The sequence below is a fragment of the Columba livia genome, chromosome Z, assembly GCF_036013475.1.
Source record: "Columba livia isolate bColLiv1 breed racing homer chromosome Z, bColLiv1.pat.W.v2, whole genome shotgun sequence".
NCBI classification, from domain to species: Eukaryota; Metazoa; Chordata; class Aves; order Columbiformes; family Columbidae; genus Columba; species Columba livia.
In genome coordinates this window covers 39,046,785-39,059,275 of record NC_088642.1, presented here as the reverse complement: position 1 = coordinate 39,059,275, position 12,491 = coordinate 39,046,785, and positions in this window count along the sequence as shown.

Below are 12,491 nucleotides of genomic sequence, written 5' to 3'. Positions count from 1 at the left end.
CGAGTATCACAACTGTATGAGTTGGCACCGTGCCAAGAAAATTAAAGGTACGTCAGAGCAGTAGAAAAGCCAAAAATCTTCAAATTTACCCCTTCTCTTTGCCCCACGTTGGGCACCAAATTATCTGTCGAGTGTTAAGATTGCGGGGTGACAATAAAACCCTGGCAGATGTATTGTTAACCCCCTCTTCCCCCCCCACTTCCCTCTTTTTGCCCCTCCATCTCCCCCCTTTCCACTAAGGAGAGGCTATTGGGAGGAAAAGAAGGACAGAGAGAAGAGAGTTGGAAAAAAATAAAGATGTTTTACTAATGCTACTAATAAGAATAGAGAAAATAATACAAAATATACAAAACCAATCTTGAAAGTCTCAGCAACTGCAGAGCCGGCAACCAGAGTCCTGGATTGGACTCTGCAGCCAACCGGAGCTGGATTCAGTCTCTCACTAGGCCTCAGTTTGCAGGGACGACTAGCAAGGTCCTCTCCTAATGTCGGCCATAAGGAAAAAAGGGACGAGATCCTCGTGATCTTGCGCTTTTATATAAAGTATTCACGTGAATGGAATGTTATACACAGTTGGTCAGTTTCTTGGTCACTTGTTTCTTGTTGCCCCTCTTGCGAGATGTCCATCCATGCTTATCAATAAGTTTGCATTCCATTGCTAGGTTTACCAAAACATGTATCTGGTTCTCCAGGAAAATGCAGTTAATATGAAGGCGTTAGCTGGCAGGTAAAATTCACTGAAAGAGAAACTTGTTTTTAACAAAACCAGGACACTGCAGAAGAACAGATTGTATTTGCTTCAAGAATTTGAGAAATTAAGAAACATGTAAAAGTAATTTTATGACTTTATGCATTAATGCCTGCACTCCTGTTCCTTTTACTGTTAAATACTTTATATAATATGTTCCCACTTTGTTTTATATAGTCTTTTTCCGGTGTGAAATTAATCTCAACGCCACATTTTTGGAAGAGGAGTAGTATGTGGTATTTTAAAATGAAGAATTTCTGGAAGAAAATTCTAGATTGCTCTCTGGACCTGAAGAATGACCCAACTATAAATTTTTGTAGCTGACTAATATCCATAAGTTAAAACAGCGTTGCTGGAGCAAGCAAAATAAGAAGACTGTTTTACCAAGAGTCATAAAAGTCATTAACATTGACTTCGAAAAATTGTCCTTTTTGTCATTTTAATAGCTCCCTCTAGTTCCTCTCTTTCTTTTTTTTTCTTTAAAGAAAGGAAACTGAAGACGTCTTCAATTTCCCATGACTGAATCCTCATTTCTATTTTTAATGATTTTAAATAAACGTAAAAAATAAATATAAGTACTATATGCCATACAAAGAATAAGGTCTTACCTGTCTTTACTTCCATTTTAACTGATCAGTCTATCGTATCAATCCTTATCTATTACCTTGAAGAAAAGAACTTTTGAGGCTCTCCCTCCATGCCAACCTAGTGTTGTCGGGGATTGGCTCAAGGAGCACAGACATGAGTCCACCAAGCAACTGTACGAGCAGAGCCCATTTTAGTTGACATAAGTAGGCCTTAGTTAGCTTGTCTATTAGGCCGTGGGAAAGGGGGGAACGGAAAAGTACTAACTAAGGCAGGGTCAAGATATTTTTGAAGAGATAAGAGTCAGAAGAATGTCGGATGCGCATAGCTAGCTAAACCCAAGTAGGTGGAGTAAGTAAATGTGCTTAGCCTATTAGATAGAGACAAGTATGCATAATTATGGTATTTGGTATAAATGCACGCTATCTCGGGCAATAAAGTTGAAGTATGCTTTATCACTCATATTGAGTCGGCTGCATTTCTTCCTCCGTCCGCTCGGGTCTGGAACTCTGATGGGATTTCTCTCCGCATAGTGTATTGCTAGAATAGCTTGTTTTTCTTCCTTAGGATTTATACACACAGAGCCAAAACGAAGCTTCTCTTTTTCAGTCATTTCACTACACTGGAACTGCAGATGTGATCATCAGCAAAGGCAGCATAATTAAATATTCAGTTACTGCTTATGTGAAACTGTATTTTTTTGTTTCCTGCCTATAAAACCTCAAAGCTAGGGAATAATTAACTGTAAAACATTATACTGGGCTGTGTAATATACTGAGAACAGTCCTGTAACTGGCATTCTGAAAGTGAAGGTATATGTGGTAGATATAGATGAGTAGTGCCATTAATGTTAGTAGCTCTGTTTTCAGCTTAAATATAGTTTAGTATTAAGAATTATGGTCACATTACAGGGCCAGGTGTCTTACATAGAAGATTTAAATGCGGTTCTAGGGAGCGCAGGTGACAAGGAGTGCAGCGAACATGGCAAGCAAACATGGCTGGGGCAGTTTGCACAGCAGTTTACACAGACAGGGTATGCAACAAGGGCGAAGAAGCTCTGCCAGCTCAAGAGATCAGCTCAATTAGTGGTTACCACCCTCGCAGAAGGAGCCTTACTATGGTATCTAGCCAATGCAAAGGTATGTCTTCTGTACTCATCAGGAAGGATGGAGCAACCCAGACAGAGATGCTGTGGAAACACACAGCCAAACACACCTCAGGCTGCAGGGAGTCTCAGAACCCTTCACTGGTCTGAAATGGCAGTAAACCGTTGCAGGAGGTGTGACCAGGTGCATGATTTTCTCAGCCTAGTGGTAGAACTAAGAGAGCAGGTAGATAGGTTAAGCAGCGTCAGGGAGTCAGAGAAGAAGATAAATGGGTGGGATCCAGCTCTAGCATCCCCAAAACAGGAAATGCCACCAGTAAAAACATAAGATCAAGAGAGTCTTGTATCATTTCCAACACCAGACTGAAAACAGTAGATCAAAGGAAAGGCATAAATAGAGGCAAGTTCACACTACGGGTATAAGGTGAATCCTTCCCTTGCCCACATCCACTCTGAGGTGCTTCTGTACAACAGGTATGAAGCTCTGGATGTGGAAGGGCAGACAATGGATGGGGAACATGAAAGTCCATCTACACTACAAGCGTTGAAAGGATCAGAAAGGCCTGTGCCCTGTATTATGAGCACATCCATGAGAAAGAAAAGAAGGGTTATAGTTGTAGGTGACTCCCTTCTGAGGGGTACAGAGGGTCTAATATGCTGGACAGACCCTCCTCTTAGGGAATTCTGCTGTCTTCCTGGGGCCCAGGTTGAGGACATCACTAGGAATCTTCCTAACCTGATGCAGCCCTTGGACCTCTACCCATTACTGGTCTTAACTATGGGCAATGATGAAGTTGAGATCTGTAGTACAAGGGTGATTAAAAGAGACTTCAGGGCTTTGGGACAGTTGGTAAGAGAATTGGGTGTACAGGTTATTTTCTCCTCTCCTTCCAGGTGTGGGCAGTGACATTAGAAGAAACAGACGGACACAGTCTACTAATACATGGCTCCATGGCTGGTGTCACCACCACAATTTTGAGTTTTTCGATAATGGGATGGCCTACATGGCACTGAGTTTGCTGGTGTCAGAAGGGATTAAACTTTCTCAAAGGGGGAAGAGAATCTTTGCACATGAGCTAGAAGGACTCATTGACAGAGCTTTAAACTAGTCATGATGGAAGCGGATGATATCAGGCTTGCCTGTGATGAGCCGTGGCAGAAGACATCACGGACAAAGGGCTCTGGTACTAGTGAGGACAAGAGGCTAGCGTGGCTGCATTCAAACCTACTGGTCAAACTAAAGGATAAGAAGGAAATGTACAGGCAGGAACAGGTACCCTGAGAAGAATATAGGGGCACTGCCTGGTTGTGCAGAGATGAATCAGGAAGGCCAAAGCACAGCTGGAGCTGAACATGGCAAGGGATGCAAAGAATAATAAGAAGGCTTCAACAAGTATGTCAACCAGAAAAAGGAGGTCAAAGAAATTGTCTCCCCCTCATGCAAGTCTGGTAAACTGGTAACAACAGACAAGGAGAAAACTGAGATACTCAGCAACTTTACCTCAGTCTTCATGGGCAAGTTCTCTTCCCACACCTCTCAAAGGGATCAACTACAAGATGGGGACTGAGGGAGCTAAGTCCCTCCCACTGTAAGCAAAGAGCAGATTCATGACCCCTTGAGGAACCTGAACATACATAAATCTATGGGATTTGATGAGATGCATCCCAGAGTCCTGAGGGAACTGCTGATGTAGTTGTCAAACCACTTTCCTTGATATTTGAGAAGTCATGGCAGACACATGAAGTCCTGAGTGACTGGAAAAAGGGAAACAACACACCCATTTTTAGAAAGGGTAGAAAGGAGGACTTCAGAAACTACCATCTGTCAGCTTCACATCTGTGCTTGGGAAGATCATGGAACAGATCCTCCTAGAAGCTATGCTAAGGCACATGGAGGACAGGGAGGTGATTCGAGACAGCCAGTGTGGCTTCACCAAGGGGAGGTTTGCCTCGCCAACTGAGTGGCATTCTACAATGGAGTAACTACATCAGTGGACAAAGGAATGGCTACGGGTGCCATCTGTCTGGACTTCTGTAAAGCCTTTTACATGTTCCCCCACAACATCCCTCTCTCGAAATTGGGGAGTTATGGATTTGATGGGTGGACTGTTTGGTGAATGAGGAATTGGCTGGATAGTTGCACCCAGACAGTAGTGTTCAATGGCACAATGTCTGGATAGACACTGGGGACAAGCGGTTTCCTTCATCAATGACATAGACAGTGGGATCAAGTGCACCCTCAGCAAATTTGCAGATGACACCAAGCTGAGTGGTACAGTTGACACTCCTGAGGGATGGGATGCCATACAGAGGGACCTGGACAACCTGAAGAAGTGGCCCATGCAAGCCTCATGGGGTTCAACAAGGTGAAGTACAAAGTCCTGCACCTGGGTCGTGGCAACTCTCAGTAGCAATACAGGCTAAGGGATGAAGGGATTGATAGCAGACCTGCAGAGAAGGACCTAGGAGGTACTGGTGGACAAAAGATTGAACAGGAGCTGGCAATGTGCCCTTGTAGCCCAGAAGGCCAGTGGTATTTTGGGCTGCATCAAAAGAAGCATGGGCAGCAGGTTGAGGCAGGTGTTTCTGCCCCTCTATTCTGTTCTTGTGAGACCCCACCTGGAGTACTGCATCCAGCTCTGTACAGAGAAGACATGAGCCTGTTGGAAAGAATCCAGAGGAGTGCCACCAAGATGATCATGGGGCTGGAACACTCCTCCTATGAGGAAAAGCTGAGATAGTTGGGGTTGTTCAGCTCAGAGAAGAGAAGGCTCCAGGGAGACTTTAAAAGGACGGGGACAGATATTTTAGAAGGGCATGTTACAACAGGACAAGGGGCAAAGGTTTCAGACCTAAAGAGGGGAGATTCAGGCTAGACATGAGGAATCATTTTTTTACATTGAGGGTGGTAAACTACTGGACCATGTTGCCCAGAGAGTTGGTGGGCACCCCATCCTTGGAAGATTCAAGGCCAGGCTGGATGGGGCTGTGAGCAATCTGATCTAGCTGAAGATGTTCATTGCCAGAGGGTTGGACTGGATGACCTTTGAAGGTCCCTTCCAACCTCAAACATTCTATGATTCTGTGATTGTGCTTCCACTGAATTTTGCCAAAACCTGGTTAAAGATGAAAGAGAGCATGGTATTTTTATATTTTTTTTAGATATCCATATATTCTGGGAGTCTTTAATAGAAAAGATGACAAACTAAAATGATGTACTCTGCAAATTGTTGCACAGAAGAGCTCTGGGAAAGTAATTGGTCATCTTAAGCATTTCAGAAAGGAAGAAGATAATTTGCTCTTTCCCTGTGAGGCACTACAGGAAGATCAACAAAACTGTAGAGTCATCAGAATCAAATACTTCTGGGAAAACTGACAAAAGCAGTATGGTTCATTTACTCCATATCCAGGTGGGTATATAAACAGTAATGCTATTTTCTTATGCTAAGCTCTATTGCAAGACTGAATCAAGATGTAAAAGTACTTATTCCAACAGTGCCTGATTGTGATCAAAGTCACTATCAGATAGCTAATATTGATATAGCTACAATTTTGTTTTTCAGTGCATGGGTCTATATTCCCAGCTTGAGTAAGACACTTTATGGTGCATCATGTCTGTCTGTTTGTTTTTTTTCTTTTATTGTAGGTTATAAAATGACAAAAGTGTTTTTCTTAATTTATCTTAACAATACTGGTACACACACAGGTGTATATGTCAGTGAAGATACACTGTAGTTCATCTAATAAAAATACAATATTTCAGAAATACATATCATTGTAAAATGTAAAATTCACAAGCGTTGTGAAGCTATTTCAATTGCACACATCTAGTTCTACTAACCTTCAAAACCAAAAGATATTCAGTATGCTCTATAGCATATTTGAAATTTCTAATCAGAAGCCCATTTGAATCATTTTTAACTTTATTTTACGAATAATAAACCTGCATCTTTAGGAGGAATGTACAAGTTGAAAAGAAGAAAAAGAATTTCCCTTAAATTCCCAAGAATGTCACAGAATGGACCAAACTCTGGGGGAAAAAAAAAAAAAAAAGCAATAAACAAACAAACAAACACATTGATTTCCTAAAAACTTGTCATACTCGGATTATTTAAGTAAAACTTAATGTTTTGTCCACTCCTGTGCAAAGTGGAATAACGTTGATAATGCTTGAGCAGGAACAAATACCTGCAATGAGAAAAGACCAGTTAAATTATTTTTGTTGTGAAACAAGCTTTTCTACTCTACTTACTTTAATTAAGCAGAGATTTTTTTGTGCTTTTTCAGTGAATTCCCACTTCTTGGATTTCCATTTCACATATGTATTTAATACATAAAAGTCAGTAAAAGTAGCAGGCAAGCAAAAAGCTAAATTCAGTTTTCTATAGAAAGACTGTTCCATTTTTCAGTTGTGTGCTCTATACGATTTGTACTTCACAACTCCAAGTTAGCTTACTGCATTTGTTTCAATCAGGTTTGTTTTCACAAGATCAGAAGTGTTCTTTTTTTTTAATTAGTATAACAAACAAACAGGAGTTATATCTTAGCTTGTCTTTGTAGAAAGTTCATTAAAATTACCAGATTTATTTTGTTAAATAGGAATATTAATTTTATGGTAACCCTTCTTCTGCTACATATAGGATAGAGCTACAAATAAAAGAATTTAATTTATTTAATTGCTGTCCGCCAGTATAGTTCAGCTAGTCAGTATGTGAGGGCAGGACCTCACTCTGCAGAGTGCGGGTTATTAACCTTGCTATGCAGCATAACCGCCTTGCCTGGTACTGCAGACTATCTGCACCTGCTGTCTGCCCTGGTGCTACCTGCTGTCAGATGTGCTCTTGACATAAGATGTCTCCGTGTATCTAAAACATCACTTTATTCATGGGAGCCAGGCAGTAGGTCCCGCTTTCTGAACATAGCCTTAATGAACCATTAATGCAAAAATAGTAACCCAGTCTTTTGCTTTAGGCTGTGTGAACTTCAACAGACATTGATGGTTGTCTAAGCCCTGAGAAAATAGTGAACCTGTAAAACTGAATAGAAGTTTTTTCTAGGTCTTGTTTTCTGGTAGGATTTCAATAAAATATACTCAGAGGAACTTTACAACTCTGGGAAATAAAAAGCAAAATATTTCTTTCAGCTTATTATTTGAAGTCACCCCAAACCAAAGGAAAAAAAAAAAAAAAAAAGAAGATTCACTTTAAAGAAGATTCACTTTAAGTCTCTTTCCATAGCTTTGATATAATTTTCATAGACGTGAATTTTTATCTCATGTAGCTATATATATCACAGCTGTATGAAATACTGCCAGGAATTGTGTAGTGTTTCCTAGAAAGTATATGTTTTTCTTTGAAACACCTCACATAGCAATTGCTGGTTTATATACAGTTCATGAATGAGGCAAGGACCAAGGAGCAAGCTCAATCACATCCTCTGTAAGACTGGATCTTCTGTCACGTAGACACCATCACATACGCATTAGTAAGCCTGATATACCAAAGAGCTTGTGCAGGTAGGAAAAAACATCCTGCATCAATTGTACTGCCTGCTCAAATGAGTCAGTCTCACAGCAGCAGTAGGACAATTCAGAGTAGGAGAAGGTAGGGAGGACTTGTGGGGATGTTTCTTGCGCATAGCCAAACACCTCATCTTGGCTAATGACTTGATATTTTGCTGGCAAACATAGCAGCAAGGTCCTCTTTTGCATTTCCCCTGAAACAGATTATCTCGCAGTGACATAGTCCTCTGTAAGAAATAATGACACTAGATAAATTGGTAGATAACCTAGAATTGAGAGTGACAAGGTATTTTGTTTGTTTTTAATGTGACTGCAAAGGAAACTTCCCAAGGGGCAGTTCCCACATGAAGTAGTAACTCCAGAGGAAAGTCTTAAAGGTTGGGAAGAAGAGAGGAGAGAGAGATTGTCTTCTTCTTGAGACTTTTCTAATGAAGTTATAAAAAAGTTCCAGATGTCTTGCCCATCCCCATCTACAACTTTTGCCCTCTGTTCATGTCCTAGGTGACATGTTGCACTGCATGTGATTACAGAGCTCTCAGATTAGACAAATACTTTATTCACTTATCTGGGTAATGATGCTTGCCTGCAGAAGGGAAGACCAAAGGGATATTTTTCTTCGGTAGACAAATACCATGTACTGCTGATTCTGCAACAGCTGTTAAACACTGAAGAAATTAGTAGTTGAGGTCTGCTAAAATTATTAACATCTCTCTCATGACACTGAACATTAAAATGAGAAATCCTGAAGCAAACAAGATATGCACAAGAGGTCAAAGTGGGCGAAAACAATTTATAAAATTGTTTCTGTGTTATCCCCTTAGGAACTACATAGTATATCTTGTAAAACACAGATTGATTACTTAGCAATAAGTTTCTGCAAAAAAAAATACCATGTGTTGCAAAAGTATTTCACTGGTATCATTACTTGATTATTAGAAGTCAAAAAGCATACAGCTAACTCTGCATCAAGTCCTAAGTTGTGTGCCACAACACTTGTTTCCCATAGCTGTATGAGTTTCAGTGTGAAACTACATTAAGACATCAATAAGTAGCTAGCAAGTCAGTCACAAAGGCAGTCCAATTACACATGATAATGCTAGGTGTCATGGAGGGACCCCAAAATTAGCTTTAGGCAGACAACCAAGTCCAAAGCAAACTTTTATTCTGTCCGGGAAAGTCCAGGAAAACAACCGATTAGAAACAGGGTTTATAGAATCATTTAGCACTCTGGTATCATAAAATACAGGTTTGGATATCAGTTGAGGAAATTATTGAGGTACAACAAATAAGAATAATGGAGATCCACAGTGTGCATACACGTGGCTCACCACAAACAATGCCAGAGCCGTCCCTGACCCCAGGAAAATACACTCACTTGTCAAGTGAGGAAAACACTCACTTATATTAAAGCTAGGAATTATTAAGGAAAATACACTTGCTAGTCCAGCGAGGAATTATTAAGTCATTACTCAGCCACACACGGAGATGAGGGAATCCCAGTTCCGGGAGGTTACCTTAGATGGCATGCCAGTCTAAGGGAAAGGTCACTCTTGGCTGCATTTTGGCCCACTGTTCCGAGAGGACATACACAAAGGGAAGCCTCGGCGGGAACCCTGTTTTTATAGTCTTGTCAGATCTGGCTGTGGGCATTCCAGAAGCTTCTCAGATCTCTCTGCACCCCCACTCTGGCTATAGGCACCCTGAAACTTTTCAGCAAACCCCCCCCATTCCTGCTGTGGGTGCACAGAAACTTCCCAGCCTTTCAGCCCCTCTTCCCCTCTCCTAGCTAATCAACAGAAGGTTAAACAAAAGGAGCTATTAGCTGCCCCATTGCAGGAGAAGGGGGGATGTGTTGGAAAGAGGAGGATGTACCCACATCAAAGGAAAGGCAGGGGCGGGGGGGAGAAGGAGGTGTGCGACTGCCACCCTAGGTTAATGGTTGGACTCAGTGGTCTTAAAGGTCTTTTTCAACCAAAACTATTCTATGATTGTATGCACAGAATTTTAATGCATCCTTTTTATAAAAACACCTTTTAAGAAAGCTGAGTTTTGTGGACAGATGGTTAAAATCTTTTAAAAAACCCAAATATTTTATTATAAAGCAATAATGAATTTCTTGATACATTAATAGACATCTTATACTCAATTATTATTGAAGGAAAACAGGAAAACAAATGAAGAAGAACCAAGGGAAGAAATCATGTTACTCGTGTATTATTTTGATTCTGAGAAAACTTTTCTCCCATTTTAAGGATAAGAAAGAAATATTGGAAATCTGACATCTGTTTTGTTACATGGTCATGATTCTAAGGTTTCTGTAAAGTTGCAGTAGCAACCAGCATCATTTCTTCAGGAAGGTTTGCAATACTGGATACATTGTCCGTAAGACTTTGCTAAATTAACTGTACAGAACCCGTTTTGAAGAGGACTTATTGAAAATAAAAGAGAATAAAGGTTTTCAAAACGCTGAAATCTCAGTAATAGTAATGAAGGAATGGTAATGTAATAAAGCTAATAAACTACATTTAATATGTACCACAAAGAAGAACCTAATTCAGTTAGAATACTGAGAAGCATAAATGGTTAGATAATGGCATAGAGGGCATTTAGGGTGTCTCCTACAGTCTCAATGTCAAACTTTGACTGCTGACCACTAAAAGATTTCAAGCTCTTCCCAGTGAAGAACATCTTTTAACACTGTTTGTTAGTGACTTGCCCCAGAAAGATGCAGGTCTGGGACTGGATTCTGTATGATGCCAATATGTGATAATTTCACTTACTTACTTTGAAAGGATGCTTAAACTTTAGGTTGTGTTCTGAAACTGCTTTTCTAGCCTACTAACAACAATCTAATGCCAACAAGGCAGTAGATGTTCTTTCCTTTCTCCCTTCCCCCTGCCTCTGGTAATATGTTTGTTTTTGCAAAAGTGTTCAAGTAAAGGTGTGTGAAGGAAGCATCATGTAAGCAAAACCTCTTTTTAAACCTCTTTTTGTTTCTATGTAGTGATACCATAAAATCTGCTACAGGCTTCGCCTCATGTGTTGTTCCTCACATCAAAAGCAAAAGACATCTTACTCATACTTCTTCTCTAGTTCCCTCATTAAAAACAAACAAAAAACAAACAAACACAAACAAACAAACAAACAGCTACATGTTTTGCTAATGGGAAGATAAGATAAAGGTGGAGTATGGGCATGATGCCTGTGTTTTCCATACTTCTCTGCCAAATACTATCCTTTCCAGCAACCTGATATGAAGATATTAAGCAACGTAAGTGATCTTTACTTGCTTTTAGTATTTATCAGCTATTAATTTTTGACACAAATCCCAGTGTCTATAATACTTAGGTCAGAAAGTATCCTCAAATGTGTCTGAAAGGATAAACGTTGTCTTGTTCTGAATGTTGTCAATACGAATCTGGCTAGACAAGGTAATTTTAAACGAGTGTCGAGGCAAAATCACAACTTATTTCAAAGAAAGACCGATACAAGCTGAGCAAAGATGGTTATTAAAACATCTATCTTCAAATGTTCTAGGATCTAAATATAATTCTTGGTAGAAATAGTTTTAAGTTTTGACTGTTCGTGGATTTTTCCAACACTGTAAAGTGAATTTGGGCAGATTTTAGCAGGTAAAGTAATACAGTGCAGGGCATGATCTCAAATACAATATTAAATGCTAAACTGGAGAAAAGAAAAAAGAAGGGAGATAGGGAAGAGTAAAAACACTTTTTTAACACTCAAACTAATTTTGCCATAAAGAGTTAATAAAATTATAAAATCTGTACTGTAACCCTCAAGGATCTGCCAAGCACTGTCATTATACAAAGTCAAAGAAGGATACTCTGAGCTTATTTTATGATAAATATAGCTTTCTACACATCCAAAAACTTACTCATGTTTTGTTAAATATTTCTATATATATTTGATTTAATATTTTTTGGCATTTTAAAGAGCATATAATATTTTTCATAAACTCTAATAATTACACATGCAAAAACTTTTTCTGAAAATTATGTGAGCTTTTAGAAAGTATTTGGTCACTTTTCACAGCTAATGCTGCTTAAGACAAAATAAGTGTTGGAACTTCCCTTAATAAAACTCTTATTATTGTGTTCTTTTTAAAATATAGACATATTTTCCCACATGTTAAACATCCTACTGCTCTATTTATAAAAAAAAAAAAAAAAAACTAAAAAAAAAAAAAACTTTGTGTTTAGTCCTAAAGCATAACTTAAAAAAAAATGAGCTGATCTAGGGAAGTAGATTTTACAGTGTGAGTTAAAAATACATGGTACATGTCATAGCAGTTCTTTCTTTGTCAAAAAACCTAGCTCAAGATGGGATGCAAAGAAAGAAAAGGAACATGTCAATTTTGAAGATGGGATCAAGTATTAAAGAGTAAAATCAATTCAGTTAGGTTCTTGGTGTGAACCTGTAAATTACATCTAAATGTGAAGCCAGGTGCATAAGCACAGGATTCAATACTGTGTTTTACCCGTACATCTTCAGTGCAAGAAACATTAGCAACG